This window comes from Meriones unguiculatus, chromosome 17, assembly GCF_030254825.1.
Source record: "Meriones unguiculatus strain TT.TT164.6M chromosome 17, Bangor_MerUng_6.1, whole genome shotgun sequence".
In the NCBI taxonomy this organism is placed as follows: domain Eukaryota; kingdom Metazoa; phylum Chordata; class Mammalia; order Rodentia; family Muridae; genus Meriones; species Meriones unguiculatus.
The window spans coordinates 28,217,174-28,242,737 of record NC_083364.1 but is presented as its reverse complement, the minus strand read 5'-3'; the positions used below and the strand labels follow the sequence as shown (position 1 = coordinate 28,242,737).

General features: G+C 45.5%; 1 long non-coding RNA gene across 2 annotated transcripts in view; it reads left to right on the top strand.

Annotated features, from left to right (window-relative positions):
- LOC132648516 (uncharacterized) overlaps positions 1–24,983 on the top strand; it is a 221,050-nt gene extending 196,067 nt beyond the window's left edge. For both annotated transcript variants that reach the window (XR_009586915.1, XR_009586914.1), the window contains 3 exons: positions 8,765–8,959; positions 14,045–14,474; positions 16,676–24,983. This is a non-coding gene — a long non-coding RNA (uncharacterized LOC132648516). The remainder of the gene's footprint in view (positions 1–8,764; positions 8,960–14,044; positions 14,475–16,675) is intronic.
- The last annotated feature ends 581 nt before the right edge of the window (positions 24,984–25,564 follow it).

Below are 25,564 nucleotides of genomic sequence, written 5' to 3'. Positions count from 1 at the left end.
ATATTTTGTTTTTTGTTTTTTGTTTGTTTTTTTCTTTTTTATAAATTCTGGATTTAGTAGATAATTTGGAAGGGGAATCGAAATGTCCAAACATGTAAGACAAATAAGAAGGAACGAGATGAGTTTTCATTAACAAATTGACCTAGATTGTTCCAGGGGCAAAGTCACGTTAAACAGCCAACAACAAGCATGCACATCACTGTCCTGCATCAAAGAGAGAAGAAAGATGGCGAAACTAACTTCATTGGTGTTACACCGGGACAGGGTGGAGGCGGGGGCAGGAGAAATAAGTACAGGCTTTGATTGAAATAAAAAGCTAAATCAGCATTTTCAGTTTTATTGATTTATCTCAAAGCTTGACTAAAGCAAGGCTAACTATTATATCAGTAATGTGAGCAACAGCAAAAAGAAAAAGAAAGAAAAGTAAGATTAAAAGTCTCTAAACTGGAATTCTAGACCCAAATTCAAGAGTATTTTGTGGACCATACGTGATTCATAAATCATATTTATATCATTATTGAAAGTTGAGCTTCAATTAAAACCTTAAAAGCCTGAAATCATATCTATCAAGTCAAGTGAAAGATTATACTTTTCTTTATTTCCATTTTGAGGGTATGTTCAAGGGTGTTGAAAAAACAAAAACATGTATTCATTTGGCCTGAGAAACATCCTAGATACACAGCAGATAATTTGGTTAAAGCCATTTTATTAAAATTCATCAGAGATAGATCTATTAAAAGAATCAAGCAAAACTGGAAGCGCCTCAAAAAGTTGTGGTCTTTAGTTGAAAATAAAATTAGTTTTGAATGTATACTATCTCCTGCTATTTGGCATAAATTATTGTTTGCTACTAATATTGTCAAATATTACAAAGAGATCAAATTTTAATGCTTTTTACTTGTAAGGTTTTTTTTAAGTAAAACAATTTTTTTTTATGAATTAGGACATTCAGTCAAATATGCCAAAACATAGTAAAAATGTAAGAAAACAAAACATTCTTGTGATCACAAGAGAGATAAGATATTATACCCATCAAGAGATAAGATAGAAATAGCCATCAAGCTGTAGAATGCATTTTCCAGGTACTATAGATCATGATATTCCATCCAATAAACAAAAGCCTGAGCAAATTAAGCAACACAATACTGTTTTCATGTTTTATTTTATTGAAGCCTGTTTAAAAAAAACTGGAGAAAAGTTAATAAATATTGTAGACTTTAGAATTTTGAAACTTTCTGAAAAACAGATATGACATAATGAGCTCATTTTGAAGTATGTGTTGGTATAATGACTCTATTGACAATTCCAGTTGCCATTCTTTCAGGCAAGCGACTTGAGAAGGCCTGGTATCCTGGCCTTTGGGAAAGCTCTTGAATTTCTTTCTGATAGCTGGAGAAGCAGGACCTCTGGAGACTTCAGGGGTGAAGCAGGGAGTGTTTGGGATTTGGACCATGACAATTTCCTTCTTAATGACCTTGGTATTTAGGAAGAACACAGACCCTAGTCTTGTATGAGAGTCTTGTATGGCTTTTCAGGTTTCTAACACGTTTTAAAGGATACTCAGCAAAGAGACACGGAGCCCTGGGGGTGACAGGTGGTGTGTGGATAGCTGGGAATCATTTGGAAACAAGACCAGAAGTGTCTTCCACATGCGTGTCTTAAACCCAGTCTGCCTTGATTCTAAGTTCCCATGCGTTTTCCAGGACACTGAAATCATACATTCATGATCTTCCCCAATCTTCCTGTACAGGCATAATTTTGCATCAGACGTTTGATGTGAGAGGTCTATCTTTGAAGGGAAGTTATATTTAAGTCTATGCCTGGATCCACATCTTCTATATGCCCATCCGCAGTGCAAAAGATTTCATCTTTCATAAGTGCAATTTCAAACTTGTAGCCAGCGAGAGACATCTTCCCTGGACTCATCTGTGCAAAGTCTGAACAGAGCATCTTGAAAGTTAGTTTCTCCCGGACGGCTGCGGTGTTCAGCACATTTTTGTTAAGGTGTTATTCAAAGTTTCTGATTAACATAAGTTTTTTTAAAATTATACAAAAACATAATACCATGATTATGGAAATAAAAAGCCACCCACAAGCTTACTATCTTTACAAACCATCTATTTTCATTCTTTCCTGTCTTTTCCCAAAAAGCATTACCTCCCCCCACACCCCCGCCCCTCAGTTTTGGACACGCAGCACAAATATGCCTTTGCGTTCTGATCTTTGCTGAGAGCCTCACACAATGAGTAATATCAATGTGGTCTTGAGAATAACAGATCCAAATAACTTCAAAGCATTACACTATTCGTACATTCTAATTTTTATCAGCATTCCAGATATCATTGTGGGACTGTGAGGTTACCTGGATTCCACTTTTGCTTCTAGTAATACCTTGTTTCTTCCATTTCCCCCTAATTTCAGCTCTTTTCTTAGAATAAACCTTTAACATTTGAATTACAGAGTCCAAAAGGCTGAAAATGATGAAGAGTTGGTTTTCATCTCCATAGATTAACTTATTTTTAATCATAGTCTTTCTTTGTTGCTGCTTTGTTTTATTCTCTAAGATGAGGGTCTCTTATAGTCTAAACTATTTATATAGCTGAGGATGACGTTGAACTTCCGATCCCCCAGCTTCTGTCTCTTGAGTGTTGGGATTACTGGTACCAACCAGCTCTTGTCCCTTGGATTGTGAGAGTAGCCTTTAATGTACCCACCTTTCCAGGCACACAGCCCTTGATCACAGTGCCCTTCACTCTTCTTTCTTTCTTTCTTTCTTTCTTTCTTTCTTTCTTTCTTTCTTTCTTTCTTTCTTTCTTTCTTTCTTTCTTTCTTTGGTGGGGGGTTATTGTTGTTTTTTGGTTTTTCAAGACAGGGTTTCTCTGTGTAGCTGTGGCTATTCTGGACTCACTGTGTAGACCAGGCTGGCCTCAAACTCACAGAGATTTGACTGCCTCTTGAGTGCTGGGATTGCAAGCTTGCGCCACTGTGCCCGGCTTCTCTCATTGAGGCAAACTGCCTCTCTAATGCTTCCATTAGCTAGGTTTCTAGGTTTGTGCCTGTTCAGAACCAGCTGCTCACAGAGGCCCCAGCATTGGCTCCTACTTGACAGTGAGCCACTTTACACAAGTCATTTGAAGTGATAACCTTTCATCTCCAGCTCAGCCCCTTCAGAAATGGACTTTCTGGCTTCAAGGAATCTGCAAAAACATCTGTGAGACAGTCTCAAGATTGTGAAAGAGGCGTTTGATTAGCCAGGGAAGGGCTAGGCTTTAGCTATCAGCTCCTGTCTCTTACCAATTAGCTTCTGGCAAGGCACCTACTGATGCCAACCTGTCCCACCAGCTCTTACCAAAACGCAGGCAGCCATGTGAGCGTGGGCACATACACCCACTCTGCCCAGCGCTGACCCGGGTCTCATGAGCAATCCGCTGGGGACTCATAGGCGATCTGAACCTTTTCCTTCAAGAACCCTGTAGTTAGCTAAACAGGAAGATTTGTTCGCTCTAAGAATCTGGCTAAGAGTTTATGATTCTACAGAGTTTCAAAAGTGAAGGCTACATCCAAAGCCCTAAGCTAGGATTAGGAAAGCTAGGAATTCAAGAGATGCACAGGAGCTTGCAAGACATTTAGTCAGCAGGTGTGGTTAATTTAGCATTCAGGGGCTGGGCCCTTAGCACATCCAAGTTTCTGGGTTAGGTGTTGGACACCCCCAGGTGAGGTAGAGAGAACACCCGTTGTTTCTAAGAAACAATAGACTGGATACTGTACAAAACTTCTTAGGCAGAGAAATTAGCAGGGAGGACGTCTTGACAAAAGACAAAAGGCTGAGCGAGGAAAGGAAGGACCTTAAAAGACTCCTAGTTGCCCTGTGGAAGTCACATGAGTGGGGCAGGGGGAGGAGGCTCGAGCCTCAAGGCTGACTCCTCAGCAGTGTGTTTTAATCTGGGATCTGAGAGTCTCGGAGCCTTGGTTCTTTATCACTGGAAGTGCTAGGAGATTAAAAGAGAAGAGAAATGATTAAGGACCCGCTCAAGAACCGTATTGTTGTTGTTACGGTTGGAGAGGGAAGCCTTTTAGGCATTCTCTGACCCAGATAAGTGAGTTATTGATACGATGGCTTGATGATTGCCACTCTTCCTGCTCTAGCTTCCTTTATCCTTGCTTATACTTGAAATAAAAGCAGTGGCTATGACTGACCAGGGCTTATCCTTATCCTTGCTACCCAGTCTTTTCTTTTTTTCTTTCTTTTTTTTTTTTTTTAATTTGGCAAATTCCACCCTGTAAAAACTCAAGAGTATTGCTTTACATTCCAAAGTTCTGAATTTGATTATTAGCATGTACTTTTTTTTCTTTTAATTTTTCTTTCAGGAAATTAAAACATGTAGAAGCTAGTAAGCCTACGGAAACTTAAAATGCGCAAGGTTTGGCAGTGCACCCAGGGTCACCTAGGTACCCAGGCATTACTGTACAGGCCACTGGCTTCATAATTTCTCGGGAGAGACCATAGCAAAGGCCAGAGAGAAAAGAGGTACCACACGACCTGGAAGAGGGTGGGTGGCTTAAGGTAACTGCTGTTCCCCAGAAGAGGCCTGTGTTCTTCTGTTTTGCATATTACTAAAGAAGAGGGAAGGATTTACATTCCTGGAAGACGACTCGGGCTCCAACCCAGCCCCTCAGATCGTGCCCCAGTTCATGCCCTTGTGAGGAGCAGAATTCATATTCCTAGGCAGTGTACTCTTGTGTCGAGGATCACACTGGTCTCACGCTGCCTCACAGGTGTGCAGATGATCTCCGCTTTACAGATGAAGACCCTGTGGCTTAAGGAAACTAAGTAGCCCTCAGTTGCAGCTGAGCAAGCTCGGATCAAGACAAAGGCTGCCTGAGTCCGGAATCCTGACCTGCGAGGGGTCTACCTGTGGTCTCCTTAGAGCAGCGGAGAGCACAGGATTCCCACATCACAAGTCAAGCCTGACCATCTCAGATCACAGGTGGGAGCTCAGGGATGGCTTCTCCTATGGCAAGAAATCAGGAGGAAAAGAAAGAGCTGAAGTTTTCCAGCTGAGCCCCCTGTCCTGCGCAGCAGGAAGCCTGGTTCATGGAACATAACCTGCAACATTCTTGCTGATGCTTTGAGGTCAGTGGCTTACCTTAGTAAGGAAGAGAGAACAAGGTTTTTGGAAGAGAAAGAGGCCAAGTTTTGTTTTGTTTTGTTTTTTAGCAAGTCACCTCCAGTCTCCACCTCCTGCATTCCTTGACCAGCATTTCCTTTGAGAAGATGAGCCGAGACCCTCAGTCCAGCTCAGAGTATAACGCCTGTTGCCTAGGTGTCTTGGCGACAGTTCCGTATAGCACAGAGCAGTGAGCAAACTTCCCTGTAAGCTAAAAACGCTTACCTTTGCAGCCCCAAAGACTCATGGCTCGTGTGCAAACTTATCCGAGTATATACATCCCTGTATGTTGCATGCATAATAACCAATCAAAGCTGGAAATTATAGAATTGATTATATTAATATGAGAAAGCATCTAATCATATTAATCTGAACAGCGTTGCACTATCTTCAGGGGACTTTACTATTAACAATAGTGCAGAAAACCTATTTTTCAACCTTTTTCTCTGGATATTTATTTATTGGTCTATGGTTTGCACCATATGACCAGGGCATCACTGACTCTAGCCCCCAAAGTGTAACAAAAACAACAACAACAACAAAATCAGGGAAAAGGAAAGGTCAGTCATGTTCTTTTTATTTGCTTGTTTGTTCTGGGCTTATTCTTCATCCCCAGAGTTTTTTGCAGATATCTTTAAAGGATGCTGGATATCCCACCTCGATAAGACAGGATATGTTCCAGGTCTGGGAGTTCGGCAAGCCAGGCCTGGTTAGTATCTGAACGGTCCCACCGTGGCCCATCTTTGTGAGAGTTTATTTGGTGTAGTCTCTTTAAGGAATCCGTAAACATATGAAGCTGACTGTAGGGGCACAGCAGACCCCCATAGCCTGCCGTTCTCTCGATGTCTCAGAAGAGCTGGAGAGGGAACAAGAAGCCACTGGACAAAGGGGTAGGACATGGGTGAAAGAGCAGTGTTGTCAATCAATGTTCTTCTTTTTATAAAAAAGTAAATATAAACGAAAATAGAACACAATTTTCATTTCCTCCCAGTAGTGTTTGCTTCCCTTTAGAAACCCTCATCTACCAAGATCAGACTTGCTGGCCTTCCAAGATCAGTGACCTACTTCTTTACCCAGTGCCTCCAACGTCCCTGGCCCCACCTCTCCCTGCGATCGCCCACACACTCCACTGTACAAACACAGGGTAGTCATCTTTCTCTGAAAACTTTCTTCCCTTGGGAGGACTTTGCTCAGGCTGCTCCTTCTTAGGACAGGCCTTGTTTCCCTTCCATGTCTTTCGCAATCCTGCTCATCCCCGGAATCTCACCAGCCCGGCACCTCCCAGGTGCGCTCACAGAAGGACCAATAGAGGTGTGCGGAACCCTGTGTGCCCAACCCTGTATCGCTTCATCTAACTGTCGGGGTGACCCTAGGAGATGAGGAGAATTATGACAAAGGTGAGAGACACTCCAGAGCTACACAGGAAAAACAAAAGCAGAAGCAAAGAAAAACAATCAAAAACAACCAACCAACCAAACAAACAAACAAACAAAAAAACCAACCGAGAAAGCCAGAGACCAAGCCTATGAAAACTGCAGGTTCCCACACTCCGTCAAGGCAACTTCGTTTCCCGGAGCAGGCAGAACCTTTGCTAAACTTTCCTTCTCCTCTGTCGCAGGGTCTGGAATTAATCCCTCCTCCTCCTCGCTGAGTTCCTGTGTCTGCTTGTCTATGAATACCTTGTACTACTTTACCGGGTCACCTAAGGCTGTCATTTGTGCCCACATCCCATCCCCCCACCTATACAGTGAGCGCTTTAGATGAAGAACCATGGTGAAGCCTTTGCAGCATATAGCAGGCATAGTAAATGTGGTCACTGGATAAATAAATGAATGGAGGAGATGGTGAAGCAGTAAAAAGCAAGGGTCTTAGGCTAAGTGTGAAATCTGTCTAATGTACCTTGATAATTACAAGATGTGGCTGATCTGTACAGCTTAGGGGTTGTCCTAACTTGGGCAGGGAATGAGGAAACAAACAAACAAAAAACAGACACATGGGCACACATACAGAAAAGCTGGCATCCGGTAGGCTGTGTGCCCTGATGGAGACCCATCAGCAGCCCAGAGACTCAGCACATTTATTTTATTGTATACGTGTGAATCAAAGATGCAGGTTTATTGTGTGTGTCTGTGTCTGTGTATATATGTGTATGTGTGTGTCTGTGCGTGTGTGTGTGTGGAGAGAGAGAGTAGTCTCAGAGCCTGAGGCTGTAGTCCTCTGGGAGGAGGAGGCCATAGTTGATACTTTCTGTATACCCTCTCAGCATTCCTACTCTGACCATCCCCATAGGTCTGAGGCACTGGGGTCCTTGACATAGCCGTGCCAAGGTCTACAATCCACAGTCACTGGGGACATCATTTGCTCCTCACACAAACGGGAACACATTTGTGATAGGTTACAAAGATTTCAAACCGAAACAGAACATAAAAGTTTCGTTTCCCAAAATGTGCTTGAGCAGACTGGGATGTAGCTGATAACGCGCTATCTCACTAGTTAATGTATAGTGACTTTTTGATAAAGGCTCGCGTGTGGTTTCGTGCAATACAACATCCCGAAACAAAGGGCAGTGAAAGGCTGTCTGTCCCTCTGTTTTAGTATTTGATAATACTAACTCACATTAGTATCTGCTAACTTGGAGGGCTGGACAATCTGGGAGCAGACCATTCTAATAATAATAATTAATTAGCAATAATTGAAATAGTTCATAAAAGAAACTGGGGCACATTTGATATTGAAAGCAACAGTAATAGCATGCACACATGCTTCACAGTGCAGGGACGTTCTTCCTCTATTTTACTGATTGAGACTATGAGACTCACAAAACTGACATGATTTAACCAATAACACACAGACAAAATATGAAGGTCTGAATTCCAACCTAGGGTTTTGGACTCAAATCCTTTGGCCTTCATCCCTGTCAACCATCTTCCAATACAGAATGATACCCAGCCCATCAAACATTAGAGCTCAGAAACTCTTTACTGTGGACATCAAGCAGACAGCTCCCTTCTAGAGCTTCTGAAGGGCTGCTCTGTATGAATCTGCAGCCTTGAGCACCCTGCATGAGAGTCTTGTGGGTGCGCGGTCCACAGAGGACTAAACAAACACCCGATCCGTCTGTGATGAATATCCTTTCCAGGGGCCACAGGTGCGCGGTAGAGAGTGAATATCTTTCTTCTCCACCTCCTCACAGGAGCAATCACCCTCTGGAGTGAGTTCATCCTTCCTTCCTTCTTATTGGCTTTGTGTCCTATGGAGGCTCAAAACATAACACTCTAGTGATAAACTGGCAGGCACCTCCAGGACACAAGTTTTGTGAGGATGTAAGAAAGGTCTCATTCCTAGATCAACAGAGGTGGAAGAGGTGAAGGTAAAACTCAGGACCCAAAGCCACCTTTTCATGCTCACTAGAATGGCCTATCTCAGTCTCCCTGAAAAAGAAAGAAAAAAAAAAAAAAAAAAAAGACAGTAAGGCTGCCCTCTGTCTACTGGTGGAAGGGGAGATGGAAGGCAGACTCGCCTTGGGGATTCTTTCAGAGGACAAAGTAGTGAAGGATGGTGAAAATGAGAAGCCATCAGTCCCCCATTTGTTGCAGGACGGAGCTTCCTGACTGTGATGTACTGCAAAGAACTGGGCTGCCTTCTGGGGAAGTCAGCTGTCATCAGAAGTATGCAAAGTTGGCCATCCCAACTTGAGAAGACATCCTGTGTTGGCATCCAGGGACCCAGCAGGCCTGACGCGGGGTTCATGTCCGAGGAGTCACAGAGAGTGAGGCTGAGTAGATGGTCTGGTATGTTAACTGCTAAAATACCCCTTCCAACCATGGCATTTTGGGTTTCTCCACATACTCCACACTTGAATGCCTTGGGAGGTGAGTTTTAGGCAAAGCTCATTTGTTCCACAATACTTGGCTCCAGTACAGTGCCTGATGCTTGGTCATAAAACATTTTATAGACAGCTGTTACCTCCCTCACTTCAGAAGTGTGGTGAGAAGAGAATTCAGAGAGCAGAATTCAGAGAGCAGGTGCCTAGCTCCAGAGCAGCAGGGGGCCTGAGCCTGCACTGTGATTCCCAGCTACATAGAACAAATCTCCACCGAGGAAGCACCCCAAACCCTGGAATGTCTCAGGAGTCTTCCTTCTCTTATAAGGTCTTGCCGTTTGAGGGCTAGAACGACTTTAGAGGTCAGAGTCATGCTCCTGGGAATCCGCTGCTTCCCTTTGACCTCCTTGAGAACTAGCAAATGCAATAAGTCCTTGTGGACTCTTAAGGAATTCTGTCCAGACTCTGAGGGAAATAGAGTAGAAGTCACAGCCAAATCTGCTAGCTTGTCAAGTGGAAACGGAATTTCTCCTTACAGGGGAAAAAAAGGCTGAGTTCCAGGAATGGGGGAACTGGAATACGATCTGTGAGAGTTGCAAGCATCTGGAGTGACATGAAGCCATGGTGATGCAATGGGGAGTAAACATTTTCTTGAAAATGCCTTGAATTTTCATGGATGACAAAGCAGGAAGGTGTAAGAAAATGACGAAGCTCCAATGAAAACACCTAAGGCACTCCAGACTTGCTGTGTGATGCTGGGAGAAACCAACCTGTCTCTATCTTGGTTGCCTTACAAGAGTAAGACTTTGTAGCCAGGCTTGACTGAGGGCATCAGATGTGATACTGCACACGAAACTCCTACAACTGGCAACATTAGATAAAGGAGAGGTGTCAATATGGCCAACCCTATCCACCGTGCTTTTTCGTGTGCCTGGGCAAAAGGATTGAGTTGGCATCACTATCATTCCCTACTTTCAGAGACCAAGACACACAGAGATATGAAGAGATGTGGGTCTCATTCCATTTCACCGGAACCAAGGAGAGGGGCATCCCTCTGTGGGAAGACAGCACTGCCTGCCCATGCCATGGTACTTCCTCTTCTTCTGAGGATGGCTCCATTACAGAACTATCCAGGGTGGGGCCTCAGACCACAGACACTTCCTTCTGCCTGGCTCCTCGAGACGCATCTGCTTGGCATGGTTATGGAGGTGGCCACTGTCACACAAGCTCCAGGGCCCAGCACTGCCCTTCTGCTCCTCCATCCTGCCTCCTTCTGCTCTTGGTGCAGTCCCTGCTTTTCAGTAAAAGAATGGATGCCTGGATGCTGGCTCCATGTGGGGAAAGGATTGACTGGCCTTTCTTTTGTTCTGTGCCCTTCAGCCTTCCTCTCTCATACAGAGCATTACCCAAACCATTTGAGTTCTGCTTCTGCAACTGTGTGGCCCCGCTGTGGGGTTCTCTAACCACGGGGTTCCCCACCCACTCTGCCCCTTGATGCTCCTCCTCCTCATCATCATCATCATGACTCCTTAAAATGACAGGAGAAGAGACTTGAAGTGGATCATTATGGTGCCGGTAGAGGGGCAGAGAGGGAATCTGGGGAGCCTGAGCATTTCTTAAGCAGCTTCTTGACTGCTTCATATGATTTGCTGAGCCCCATGAAGGGGATGTAAAACTCAGGGTTTGGCCATATTGTGTCCAAAGGCAGCCAGAGTGAAGATGAATTGAGTGCAACTTCCCAGAACACAGGAGAGCTCTCCCTCATATTCACAGGTCTGAAACTGTGGCTGCCTCCTCTGTGGTAAGGGGATTTCACTGTCATACCCCTGAATCTCACCTGCCCTCCTCACTAGGGCTCCCTGGGCCTCAGCCTCACTCTCCTTGAGGCCTCATGTCAGAGGGAGAGGCCTCTGAAAGCCCACATGTATGTAGCCCTATGGTTCTCAAACTTGACCGTGGCACAGAGCATCTGAGGGCCAAATAAAACAGATGATTAGCTGGACCCCATCTCCAGAGTGGCCGATTTAGACTGTCAGCACCGCACACCATTGCTGCCGCTCTGGGGACCACATTGAAGAGTTTTGTTTTAAGAAGCCGTTTCCTTCGTTTCATGGGCCAGAATAAGTGACACCTCCAAGCTGCCCCAGAAGGTAAGAGGTAAACTAGAATAAAGTCACATTTTCTTTGTCCCACTCATCACCTCCCACCCACCCACTCTTTGTCCTCACGGGCCCATCACGCTCAACCCTCTTACACTGCAACACTGTCTGGAGGAAAGAAAGTCAGCCTGGCCCGGGCTCTCTGGTGGCTTTATCTGCTCATAGGAGGACACATGCCTAACTTGGAGCTGGCACTCAGCCATCCTGTACCCCAACTGGGGAAGAGATAGCCCACCCTTAGGATTCCAGGGGACACCCCCAGATTTTGCTGATCCAAACCTTCAAGCCAATTCCTTCGTTTTATCCTGTTGTCCAATGCACTCTGATGGACACCTTTAAAACGCTATCTTTGATGCTGAGAAAGATACCTACACTCGTAGGTGAAAAGCTTCTTGTTACATTCAAGTGCTTCACTTCTGGTAGAAGAAAAAAAGAAGAACAATGGAAAAAAAAAGAAAAAAACAATCAAATCACTGGCCTATGAAAGGGAAAGCAGAGAGTGCCTTAGGTGTGTGAGGAAGGAGGACTGGGGAAGGGCAGGGAAGAGCTAGGCATTAGGGAGGACCCAGACAGTGTAGGATCTGCAGGTCAGACTCTCTGGAGGATCAGTTGCCTTCCATCCTGCTTCTGTCCTCATAGCCATGCCTCCAAAGGTGCCATCAACAGATCCTTCTTTAGAGGGGGGACACTGAGACTCAGAACAGTCATGCAGCTTGCTGAAGGCCACACAGCTATCATGAATTTTCTGACCCCAGTGCCACATCTAAACATACCATCTCTTTGCTCTCTGCCAGAAATCGACAGCACCTGTTGTCTTTGGGCACTGAGGGTAGGTTTACCAGAGCACTGGACAGGTGTGGGGAATTGAGAACAGTGGGAAAAGACAGGAGGAGGCGTTGTGTGCTCGGACTCTTAACTGACAGTGTGAAATCACCGGCGCCTAACTCAAGGGGTGTTGGGGCACCGGGAGAGGCTTTTGAGCAGGAAAGGAATGCATGACGCAGCTATGTTTCGGGAAGATGGGTCAGAGGCAAGCACCGTTGGCACAAAGAACACATGGCAATGGAAAGCCAGGGCCCGGCTTAGAGTGGGTGCCAGGAGCAGATGACACTCAGGACAGATGTCATTCTCACTACTGCTGTTGCAAATATTTGACCACTGACTACATGCTTGACCTATGCTGGAGTCATCTGATCCTCGCAGTAGCGGCCGTATCGTATCTCTCCCTCTGACACTTCTTTTTCTCTGCTCATCATTCTCCATTTCTCCATGCTGGGTACTTTTCCAATTTGGGACCAGGACCCAAGACTCTTTCTCCAATATAAGGGGATCCAGGACTGAGAAAACTCAAGACCAACGAATCTCAGATCTACTTATTCCCTTACCCTGACAGCTGAGGAGTCTGAGGCCTGGAGGCAGTCAGTAACTTGTTCCATCTAGGAAACGACAGTATACTGACCAGAGGCAAGAGGGCTCTCCTGAACCAAGGCCAAGTCCTCCCCCTCTGGACTTCCAGGCCAGACTGGAGGCCCTGCAGCTGTGGTGGGTGCCAGATGGCATTGCCGTCGCCAGGCTGCAGGGCGCCTGAGGACCCTGTGGCAAGCCACGGCTGGCAGCACCTCCTCCTCTGGCACGGCGGGCACGGAGCACAGAAGGACTGAGTGAAGGGAGAGAGTGCGGTGTAGAAGGCAGGAATGTCGGTGACTCACCACTTTGCAGTGTAGGCCACAGCTGCTCAGGGTCATCCCAGCCGAAGAGGCAGCTGCCATCTTCACCTTGTCAGAAAAACGCTCTAGCCGAGGCAGCCAGGGTGGAGGAAATGGGGTCAGGCTGGAAAATGGTTGCATTGCCCAAAGAAACAGGACCAGCCATGACTTAGGACTAGAGTTTGCTTGCAGCTTTATTCTTGCTCTTCTCAACCATGAAGCCTTGAAGATCCTCGTTATCTGTTCATGAGTAGACTCTTCTTTGTCCTCTGTAGCCTTGAAATACAGGGGGTGTCTTTGCGTTAATGTTAGGAGAGGGGAGGACTGCTGAGGAAAGAAGAGAGGAGAAAGCAGAGAGTGGAGAGGGGAAGGCCAAGGAAGAAAGGCCATTTGCAATCCAAAGGGCTGCATATCTCCCATTAGAATTATAACCAGTAATGCTAATGTTAATATCACAAGTCTCCAGGGAAATACGAAGACATAAAACATCTTTGCGAGGAGTTTATTAACCTGTATTGTCTTTGCCACTGCTCTAGGGAGCTTAAACTACTTCAAAAATGCTAATTCTTAACATTCTCTTCCATTCAAGCAGCTTTGCCCAACCAGGCATACTTTAGGCACCTTAGGTCCACATGCCTCTGTAGAACGTGCCTCCTAGCAGGAAGACCAGTGGTTATTCCATGTCATAAGCAGGACAAAAGTTTGTTGTGCTAAGACAGGTTAAATCCTAACATCAAAATCCCTGGTTTGGGGTGACCAGGGGCCCACAGACTCACACACTGATGAAGAACAACAGCGGGGGTGAGATTCCAGTGGGTTTGGTGGAGAGCAGGGCCTTACCAAGCATATGGCCACAGTAGTGTCTGCCTGAGAGTGACCTTGATGAACAGTTTAGAAAGATGGAGACTGTGTGGCTGCAGCAGCGTCAGATCCTGCTGGGGTGAAGGGGCCCAGGAAAGGAGTGGGCATTAAGGTCAGGGAGGCAACATAGGAGCCAGCCTATAGGGCTGCCTTAGTGCTTTCAGAGACTCGGTGTTTCACTACGAGAGAACTTGAGGACTTGAGCAAAGGGGTGACACAACCCAGGACATGGTTGAAGAGAGCCTGTGTTCCTCTGCTGGGCTGTTCTTTCGGTCTGGCGGCCCGCCTACTATCCTTCCCTGACCTCTGGGCTTCATTTTTTTTTAGGTCGGAGACCGAGAATTCTAGAATTCTAGAATCCCAGAGGAACCCAAAACATCTCCGCTGGAAGGAACTCTGCAACGATGTGTTTAGAGAGGGGCTTCTTCACGCCCCCTCCCCCAGTCTTTTATGTGCCTCTTCGAGTCTCACGAAGGCCAACCTTCCAATGCCGCAGGCCTCTAATTTGCTCAGACCTTTTGTCCCACACGCCGTGATCCCTGAGGTTTGGAAGCTTATTACAACTCATTTCGGTAAATCAGAAGGACCCTGGTTTCCTGATGCTGAACTCAGCTGGTTGAACATCAACCTCGGCATAAAGCTACCAGGGAAAAAGGTCGAGGAATGGGTAGCTGGTGGCGGTTGGGTGCCAAACTTGCGTCTGCCTCTTCAAAGCGTCAGCGCCATGCCTCTGTCCATCCCCAACCTCTACTTTCCGGTGAGCGCATTCTAGTAAACTACAATCTGCTGTGGGGACAGACCGCAGACATTCCAGATCAAGGCTTCTCTCCCTGTGTAGCAAGAGCTTAACCTGTATCAGCAGACCACACGGGGTTAGGGTATGCAGTCTGCCCCACCAGGCTTTGGAGTTGAGACTGTCATGGAGTAGGAATTGCCTGAAAAGCTGCTTGGGAGTCTCTTCTAGAGATTACAGTCTCAGTGCCTAAAAAGCCAGATAACAGGCACATAAACTGAGCAGCTGAGTGGGAAAAAGTCAAGAACAGTGTGTGTTTAAAAAGTCACCCTGTGTCTCTTTGCTGTGTATGCCACAGCACAGTGCAGCCTGGGCCAGCTAAAACAACAGAACGTATTGTCTTCCGGGCCTGACTCTAGATGTCCGAAGTCTGGGAGTGAGCATAGTTGGTTCCTTATGAGGACTGAGAAGGAAGGATCCGTTCCATGCCATCTCGTTGACTCACAGGGGTCATCTGCCTCTTCACATGGCCTTCACCTGTACGGATGTCCTTGTCTGTGAAAGGTGTGCTTGTTTATAGGGATAGTAGACACGCTGGATTAGAGCCCACCCTCAATTAGACCCCCTTTTAGCTTAGGTAGTTCTGTACAGACCTGACCTTGAAAGACGATCACATTCTAAGCTACCAAGGAAGGCCCAGGGAGCAGCCTGGTCCACACATTCTAAGCTACAAGTAGTTTGGCTATCGACATAGTGATTTTTAAAGGAGGCGCAGTTCAATCCATGTTGCTCGGTCAAAGCAAAAAAAAAAAAAAAAAAAAAAAAAAAAAACAAATCAGAGGGTTAGATCTGGCAGGCTCACCGCCTTGATTCCGGGTTCATTCACCAGTCTGTGCAAGAGTGGGAAAACATGAGGGCGCTCCAGAAGTCGCAGGCAGAGAAAGATGGGGGTAGGCTGACTGGTTTTCAGGCCAGGGACCTTGTTCCACTTGCCACCTCCTGCGGTTTAGGAGTCTGTCTCAGTCCGGAGGTCCAGGATTTAAGTAGTCTGTATTCCTAAACTCCCCTGAGAGTGTAGCCAGGTGGGAGGGTGTGTGATGTCATGGTTCGTACTCAGCAAGGTTCTGGGTGTTTTGTCTTAATTGCTGACCTGGCATACTATAGGCTGTGTAGAGGTCTTGTTTGTCAGTAATGATTTCTAACTACAGTCCCACAGAGGGAAAGAGAAAGGACCAACATTGGGCTTTATTGTTTCATCTCGATGAGCAGACATGTTAATTGAAAACTATACTTTAGTTATAGGGCTTTAGCCAGGGGTGGTGGCTCATGTCTGTAACCCCTGCATTTTGCAAAGCTGAGGGTGGAGGATTCCTATGAAATGAGGCCAGCCTGGGCTACGTAGTGAGTTCCATGCTATTGTGGGCTGCAGAGACTGTCTTAAACAAACCTCTAACTCAATGGGCTTATTTTCTGGTTGGTGGGACACTAGATGCATTAGTTGAATGCAGACAAAGTAGAATGTAAAAATCAGGAAAAATAAAACTACCATGTGTATAAAATTGCTGAAATCCATGTTCTCATTTTTAATAGTCAAGGTGTCCATCTAATTCAGCAGCAACTGTCGATCTTCCTTGTCCTAAAGATTTTAGCACCACCTGACTTTGGGTTTGTTTGTTCTGTGACCTTTAATTATGGACACATACTCTTTTCTTTCACATCAGAAATTCATGCTTACCTGGACACTTGGCTCCAGATCCTTCATGGAGCACATGGAGCAGTAAGGGACCCACCCAGCTCCTCTGCTGATAAGAACCAGATCAAAGCTCCTCTAAGGCAATGGTTCTCAACCTTCCTGATGCTGCAACCCTTTAATATAGTTCCTCATGGTAGGGTGACCCCCAACCATAAAGTTTTTTTCATTGCTACTTCATAACTGTGATTTTGCTACTGTTATGAATCGTCATGCAAGTATCTGATATGCACGATATCTGATATGCGACTCCTGTGAAAGAGTGGCTTGACCCTCAAAGGGAACCTGATCCACAGGCTGAGAACCACTGCTCCAGGCATAGGTGGTTTTTGTGATTTATTTTTTATAGTGTATGTACCAGCATAAAACAGATCTTCTTTGTGTTTAAGGTAATGTTGCCCTGTATTGCACTAATTATTGCCCTTTATACACTAATATAACTATTTTGAGTGACTTATTATTAATCTCTCACCAGGCACTGAGCAAACATCTGTAGTCCCAGGCTCTACAGAAGCTAAAGCCAGTGGAGTGCATGAGCCAGGGAGTCAGGGAGCAGCCTGATCCATACAACGAGATGCTGCCCGAGGAAACAACATAATAAAACATTTCACCTTACACCTTGCGTTTGTTCAGTGATCTGTCCATGATAACGCACATCCCTGGCATTTGTTTTGTCCAGAACACACTGTGAAGTACGGTGCCGTTCCCGGTTGGTAGAGACATAAACTTCACGAGGACCACTGAAGCGTAAGTTGTAAACGACAGACTCTGCGACCTCGCTGCAGCTCCTGGCTTCTGCTTACCATTCTGTGTTCCTTCTCCGGCACCTCCACCCACTCGGCCTCTGAGGCCTCTTCCAGCTCCAGCCGCTGGCAGACTGGAAGCTCCTCCAGGCAAGCGCCCTGCCCGCCGGTCCAGGATAGTCCTCTGTTGTCTAGTACAGGGCCTGACGAGTCCCAGGAACTTAACACATAGCTCTTCCCACTGTGCTGACATGACTTACATACTGCTGTGCTCTCCAGGGTTGATGCTGAAAAGATCACCTGCTGTTACCTAGACAATTGCTGCCAGGAAGCTAGCAGACTGGACCCACTTCCAGGATCAGAGCCTGTATCCCCCGGTGGCAGAGCTCGGTGTCACAGCTAAGTTCTACACCACTGGAGACTGCAGGGGAATGACAAGCTGAAGAGACACCCCCAACTCCATTCCTGATTGTCTTCTTCTTTCCTTAAGGACAACTCTAGAGCATGCTGGAGATGTGTTTCTTATAAATTCATCCGGAAAAAAAAAAAAAAGTTTCTCTGGATTCTTCTAGCCTGCTAGCCCTTCCTCCCTGCGGCTTTTGCTTTTGCGAGTTGGTAAGCGTTAACTCTCAGTTACAAAGTGTGCTGTTTATTAGTGTGACATACTAACCTGATACCTTATCCACCAAGACCTTCTCACAAGTCACACAGCATCTTGCCAAGAAGACCATTTCTACAGCGTGAAGAAGGAGAGGACCTGCTTCCCTGAACATCATGGTCATTCCATCTTGCCCTTCCAGTATAACTCTGGTCTGTCCATCCAACAATGTATGAAAACCATGGGCTGTGAGGAGAGCTGGCACACTCACTCGTGCTCAGAATCACTCCACGATCTCTTTAACCCATCCATTTCCCACCCTACACCGTATCCCTCCAGACTCACCATTAGGGCCAGTGTTGACTACAGCAATGTCAAGAATTCCTGTGAGAGGTGCAGAGGCCCACTCAGCTCTTGATATGTTCCCTTCACTTGTGAAAATGAAACTCATCCTATTGTCCCCAAACTCTTCCTGGGTTGTGAGCACCTGGCCCAGGCGCCGCCGTTCACCAGACCGTCTGGAAGCCCCTCTCCTCCACTTGACATCTCATCACCATCTAATCCCTAAGACGGGTTCATCTTCCTTCTTTACCATGAGTTTTAAAAGGTCCCACTAGAGGATTAAGACTCAGCACTAAGCACGGTGGGGCCTTGCCTTTCCTGTCAGAACTCATAGATAATTGTGTCACCTGTGCCCCAGTCAGTGAGCTTTTTTTTTTTTTTTTAACCTCAGCATCTCTTTTTGATAAATGTGATTATCTGAGGCTTATATAAGACCGGTGTCAGAGTCAGGAGAGACAATGTCTGTGAGTCATAGCACAACATACAGGGTTATAATGGCACCCTAATGTTTGCGGAGTGATTTCTAGAAGGTAATTGTTGAATCATCTCAGAGAAGGGTTTGCATCACAGCTTAGCCAGGAGAGTTACTCTTCAGAAGTATTTGCCAGGTCCTATTGTCTAAGGTTCAGCAACAAGGAGCCGTTGACCCTACCTGCTAAAGGGAGAACACCCCTGGGCATGTGTGATACAGGACTGGAAAATCCCAAGAAGGAATCTTGTTTATCTGGAAATGGTCTCTTGCTGTGGGTGGTCTGGACACCAAACGACATTTAAGTATGAATCAGACTCTCAACAATGGTGCAAGGACCACAAGACGAGGCAGGTCCTTCTGGGGCAGGAGCACTCACAGTGCCTTAAAATATCTGGTAGGGGTTGCCTGTTTCAAAGAAGGAACAAGTGTATTTCAGGTAGGACTGTAGGTATGTGTGTGCGGTGTGTGTGTGTGTGTGTGTGTGTGTGTGTGTGTTTGACCAGGTGCTACTGGTCTATCTTTGGCCCAAGCAGGTTTTGCAGCCAAGTTCACCATGCTTCTGAGCAAAAGGTAAAAGTAGAGAAAATGCCAACCTGGCTATGTTTCGCCTCTGTCAGACTAGGCCTCTGCTACACAGCCTTATGTTTCAGGGTGTCACTTATCTTTCCACAAAGCCGTATCTGTTTCCCAGGAGTCTGTGTGGGCCACGAAAGTGTTCAGGAGGAAAATGCTCACTGAATTGGAAGATTCACCCTTTGTCTCAGGAATCACTGTGACTCGGTTTCCACAATCCAGGATTCGATTCGTGTCTACCTTTAGTACCACCTGCAGTGCCTGCTGTTTGAAAGGTTTGCTTCTGCTGCCCCATGGAGAGATTCCCTGAGAACTCAGAGCCCAGAAGCCAAGACTCCAGAGCACTATAAATGAGGAGGATACTGAAATCTAAAGACAAGTGGAGACAAGATTTCTCTGTGTAGCCCAGGCTGTCCTGGAACTTTTTCTGTAGACCAGAATGGCCTCATACTCAGACATCTGCCTGCCTCTGCCTCCTGAGTGCTGGGATTAAAGGTATGCACCACCAAGCCTGGTTGAAGACCAGTCTTGAAAAGCCGTGATTAGAATTTGCAGGGATGTAGGGAATAGCAGGCTTCACCTAGTGACATAAACCAAGGGAAAGAACGTGAGAGCTGGGGGAGTTTTTCCACTTCCTCCTATGCCTAGTTTGGCCCTGAGGACAAGCCTCTACTCGCCACGGAGCCTCCTTGTGCTATTTAAAGCACATCCTCTAGGTCCTAGGCACTGCATTCCTTTCTTCCCATGTCTCTCTCTGCCGTTTCCTTTACAGTGTCATGTAGCCAAGCTGTGGCTCCTGCCCACCTTCCCAACATTAGCCTCTCTGCCCGAAACAGCCCCCAATCAGGAAAACTTCCACCCGGGCCATTCAGAGTTGCCATCTCCTTCAGAGACCCAACTCACCTATAAAGTATGTGTTTGTGGGCATATTGGCATGATAGCATGCTCATAATCTATCATAGCGGCTTACAAAAGCAGCATGTACAGCGTGCGCGTGTATTTTCAGAGACAAGATATGCAAGGATTATCACCTCTGTACACTGCAAGTCAATACAAGCCATTCACATATCTTCCAGCTTGTCATTTCCTTTTGGACTATTATAGCAAAACTACAACAATAAAGACTCTAGGGCTTAAAAAACAAACTTTAAATTTCTATAAAAAATTAAATATTGACAAAAATTGTCATCTGGAATCAATAACAGATGGTATTTTGTTTTCAGTGACATTCAAGCATATGTATGGTACATTGATATGTAGTCAGAGCTAAGAACATCATGTTATCTAACCTGTCAATTCCAATCAAGTTGAAAACAATTCAAATGCTTAAAAGCAGAAGCCTGGGTCATCAAGCTTCAGGCTATCAACACCCTGAATGAAGAACCCTCCAACCCCAGACTGCTGCTGTGTGCTGTAGTGGAAGTTTTGGTGTCTTTGAAAACTCAGCTATGTTATGAAACGAACAAACAAAAACAAACAAACGTGTTTTTGTTTTAATCCCAGGTGTGGAATTCGGATTGTCCAGGGCAGCAAACTATTTGCCTCATGCATGCCCTGAGAGGGGCTCTTTGCCAGCTGCACATAGTTTATTTCTGAGGACTCTGTGAGGGAGTAAATGCCAGGACCAGAGAGAGAAAAGGGGCTCGGAGAAATAAGAAGGTACTGCTGCCGTTCCCCCCTGCTGCTCCTGTTTGCTGCTGCAGCAGTTTCATGAGAAGTTGGAGATCTCCTGAAAAGAAGATTGGACTTGCCCCATGGAACCCAAGAACCCTACTCAGCAGGAAGTAGCAAGGAGAACTCTTCCCCTTTCCCCCACTAAGCTTCTTTTTCTCCTACCTGGTGTTGGGAGGGATTGGGGTAGAGAAGGGAAAAAGAGGCGTAAGAAACCACAATAAAATAAAATAGATTTTAAAAGTACGCTAACAGGAAAGACTCAAAAAGAACTGGGAAATCAAAACCTCAAATCATCCTAAATCCCCTGGTTCCTCTTCCCTTTAGGTTAAATTAGCTTTCTTGTGAGGTCCCTTGGGAAAGGGCAAGAGCTTTTAGGGAAGCTAGCTCTCAGGTGTGGGAAGAATGAAAAGAGTGTATGAGCTTAGACTAACAGCCTAGAAAGGTTAGGGCAGGCAGCAGGCTGGGAAGTAACACTTTGTTGCCAGTAGAGCCTCAAACTGGAGCCTTGGTGATTTTCTATAGCAGCCAGAAGAGGAAATGTGTGAAGTCCTGGCTCGAGCAGCAGCTCAATCCCCAGGATGAGGACACTGAGTTCAGGAAGGCAGGGTCTCTCTCAGAGCCTCCTGTCTCAGCCTGCTGCTGCTGCTGCCCGGAGAAAGGCTCTCCTGAGTGCCTCTTCTAGAACTGGAGGATCTATTTTCACAGAGCCCATTTCCTCATCTGTGAATAAAAGGTTGGACTAGATATATTCAATTCCACTCCAAGTCTGGCCATGGATACAGGCTCATGAATTCAAATTTTATCCTACTTTCCTTTCTCATGGTTTGGCTTCTGTGGGACGTTTGCATAATACTAATTATGAAGCAGTTAGGGCTGGGGAGATAATTCCGCGGGTAAAGTGCAGCAGAAAAAAAAAGCAGCACCTGACTTTGGATCCACAGCATCCAAGTTGAAGCTGGGCATAGTGGTGCATGTCTGTAATTCCAGGACTGGCAAGGCAGACAGGCAGATCCCTGAAGCACTTGGGACAGCCAGCCTAGCTGCATAAATGAGTTCCAGACAGTTCCTGTCTCAAAATCAAGGCAGAGAAGTGAAGAGGAAGACACATGATGCTGACCCTGTCCTTCCCATGGGTGTCTACCCCCCCCACCCCCACACACACAGGAACACATATATACACCAGACACACTGATGATAATGACGATGGTGATGATGGTGATGGTCGTGGTCGTGGTCATGATGTGCTAAATGTAGAGTGTATTCTCCTCTTCTGTGTGGTGAGATTACTTCAAGTTGCACAAAGCTTCTACCTGTCTACCCTCACAGCAAGTATGTGACCTTGCTGTTATAGCCCCTACTTTGACTCTTCATTGTCTTTCATATATTTATTGTTTCTACTCGCCTTTTGTTTCTTTCTTTATTCTCTATGTAGAAAGTATATTTTTTGTTTTATCATATAAGTTAAATCCCTTAAAATGTAGAAAGTATACATACATACATATATATCTCATGTAAGTTTTATCATGTAAGTTAAATCCCTTAAATTTCATGCAGCCCTTATACCTAGGGGAACAGAGCAAGCCAACTGCTTTCTGGCAATAACATGGAACCCTCTTCTGCCTCAGGTATTCAATGATCCTTTCCTTTCTCAATTACCCTAAACTTGAATTTCCATTTTAGTTTGAAGCTAGTTGTCAACTACATTAAAAACTAAACAATCCCAGTCTGTGTTTACTCCGTATGAATGGACAGTACATTTTGTTCATGTAGAAAGCGAAGTGTTCATGTATAAATTGCCTACTTAGCACCTACGTAGGAATCCCTCCACCTATCTAGGCTCAGGTCTCCACTGGTGTAGACTCAGAGTTCCACACAAGATGGGGGGGCATTGCTAGGGTGGGAGAAAAGCAAGCTCATCAAAGGGTGTGTCTTGTTTCTATTTTTGGCTTCCACAGAGTATACTGGCAGCTCCCTTGTGCACTAACAAGGTTTGACTAGGAATCAACTTCGATTCTGAAAATAATGGCACCAAAGGTACATACAGTGGCATCTTAGGCCCTAGAGCTTTTGTTTTCATCAAGCTCCTTAACCTTGACATCCTAGAAGTCATTTTCTCCTCAAGACAAGTAGACAGCACCCATTCATCTGCGCGAGAGGCTTGTCCTTTGAAGAGCTGCCTGACAGAGATGTGTGTGACCCGTGGGGTCAGGGTCCTGAGTGATGGATTCTCTCTCTCTGGTTGTGAGAGCATTGGCCAATAACTAACTTTTCCTGGTTTCTGGTTGCTTTGTTTATAAAAGGGGAAATGTAATAACAGTTATTGCTTTATTGTGTGGTTGTAAGGATTAAACAATGCTCAGAGCAGTGTTGGGCCCAAAAACAAGCACACAGTGAGGGTGTTGTCAGTCAGCTAACCTCATGAAGGTGGGGGAGACTGTCAATCATGGGAAAAAGCATGATGTGTTATACACTGAAATAGACTTAGGTGAGAGGGAAGTGATTAATTCTTACATATTGCAGATGACTTGAGGACAGTTAAGTTTCTATCAAGGAAACAAAACATGAACTATAAGAGAGGCTTGTTATTGAGTCCTGATCCACACAGTTGTAGGTTCTCACTAATTAGTTAATGTCAGGCTGACTTTGCTGTATGCTTCAACTTGAATCAGAAGCACAGACAGCTGGGGAATGAAAAGGAGAATGGAGTAGAACAGGAGAAAACAAAGACAGCCTGAACCCCACCAGGACACCCTGCCTCTGCTGCTCTGGGATTCAAAGCTTCTGCTAGAGGAGCGCTTGTAGGAATTGGAGAAACTATAAAGTGTCAGCTGATGCCACTCCCTAACCACATAAGCCAGCCAACCAGAGACAGCATATGACACCATAACACATGGTGTCTTGCACCAGCCACCTTCTATGTAATACAGTAGCTTCACTTCTGTATTACAAATAGCATTCAAAACATCTCCTAATGGCCCATATCAATAGGTAACTGCAGTAGAAAGGGGTTCTGGGAAATGTAGTTTGTTTGCCTGTATTGCTCCAGTAAGACCCACCATACTTTCCAGAGAGGAAGCAGTGCAATTAAGTTTGAAGGTGTAATGGGTATTGCGGACCCAGGGAAAGTAACACACAGGCAACGAAAAGGTCTGGTGTATTCAAGATCATAGCGGCTGCACTGTGGGAGTCTTTCCCTCCCTGATAGGCCACAGAATCAGTCCAACAGCGGATTGATCTCCTCAGCAGACCCTAATGCTTTCATTAAACAAAGACCAACTTCTTAACGTCTTCTGGTCTAATTAGCGTCTCTTTCCTTCTATCAAGGCAATGAGAGAACACCATGTTAGGAGTTCTGATCCCAGAGACCTGGGATTTAGTACCCAGCCTTCACCCTCGCCCTATGGGTGACAATCATCCAATCTCTGAACTTCATGCCCTCCTCCCTAGAAGAGGGCAACCGAACTGATGCAAAAGCTAAATCTCTAGCGCTTTAATGGTCTCCTGTTTCCTGGCAGTTACAGGATGACAGAGTGGGCACCGTGGCTTTGACTCTGGAAAAAAGCAAACAGAAAATGCCACAAACAGAAAATACCACATGACTTGACTTTTAACACCAGCCTTTGGAAGCAGTACAGGGCAATGCAGTCTACTCCTTGAAGTTCAGTGGGTTAGTTGTTCAAGGCCAGTTCAAGGATAAGTCATCTGGGTCTAGCCCTGTGGCAAGCTGGAAGCACCTGAGACTGTCAGGAAATAGATGAGCAAACTTGTAGGATCTAGTCCCATAGGCTGTGGATACCTGGATGGACAACTCAGAGAGCAATACAGACTCCAGAAGTGAATTCTTCAGTGCATTTTCATATTGAACTGTGTTTCTAGAAGGATTGCAGGACTGATTACTGGAACGGACTAGCTGTAAGCTTAGGGCTTGTAGGAACTGATATGAATTGATAGAAAGTCCAAGGTGGCAGCCACCTCCACCCACTTTCCAGCTACTGTACAGGGAAAGTCCTTTTTGACTGGAGTCGTTCTAGATAAGGAAGTGGATCCCTGATGAAATACTGGGCAGAATATTTGGAGTATTTGAGTCTTCCCCTTCTTTGGCCTGTTTCACAAATGTTTACATGTTGCAGTCCCTGGATGCTAAGCTATTGTCCTCAGCACCGCTTGATAAAATGTCAACACATTCACATTTTTTTTCCCAACAAATATATGGTTGCATTGATGGCTGTTACTTAGAGTTGTGAGGAAATGTGAGCTTTGGAGTCAGAAAAGCCGATTTCGAACTTAACCTTTATTACTTAACACTTTTACATAAACTTGGAAGATTATTTCTTCTGTAAAAGGAACATGATAACATTGATTGCTCACAGTGTCTATTTATTTTTATTACAGCTCTTTAAATGAGACTGTTACCTGAGCCATGTGGTATGTTTTAAGTGTTCAATAAATATCACTTCTTATTCTTCTTGAAGATCAAAAAGTAGAAAATAGTAAATACCTTGTTTCCAAGTTTCCCGTTTGCTCCTTGCTGTTGACTTGCCCTCTGAGCAGGTAAGTGACAAACACAAAGAAGCTGATAAAAGGGATTATGGGAAAAAAAATAAGAGCAGATTTATTGGCATTGTACTCTTATTATTGTTGTTGTTGTTATAATGATGATGATGCATGCAAATTATTAAATATGCTTTGTTTCCTGCTCTTTGAAGGCAGGACTCATTTATCCTCTCCTGTGGGACACCCTATAGGGGCATCAATCTGAGTTAGCTGTGAGCCCCACACAGCCACGTTTTAGGCACTAAATAGCCCTGAGCCTTGACTGAAGAGCCGGAGCCCATTAGAGGTAAAGTTCTCTTAGCCAACTGAAGCCCTTCCTCAGGTGGGGAACCCAAGACTCAGGCTGGCGCCCAGGTGGCTTTTCTGAGAGCCCCCACAGGTGAACAGCAGTGTGAAGATTGGTAAGTG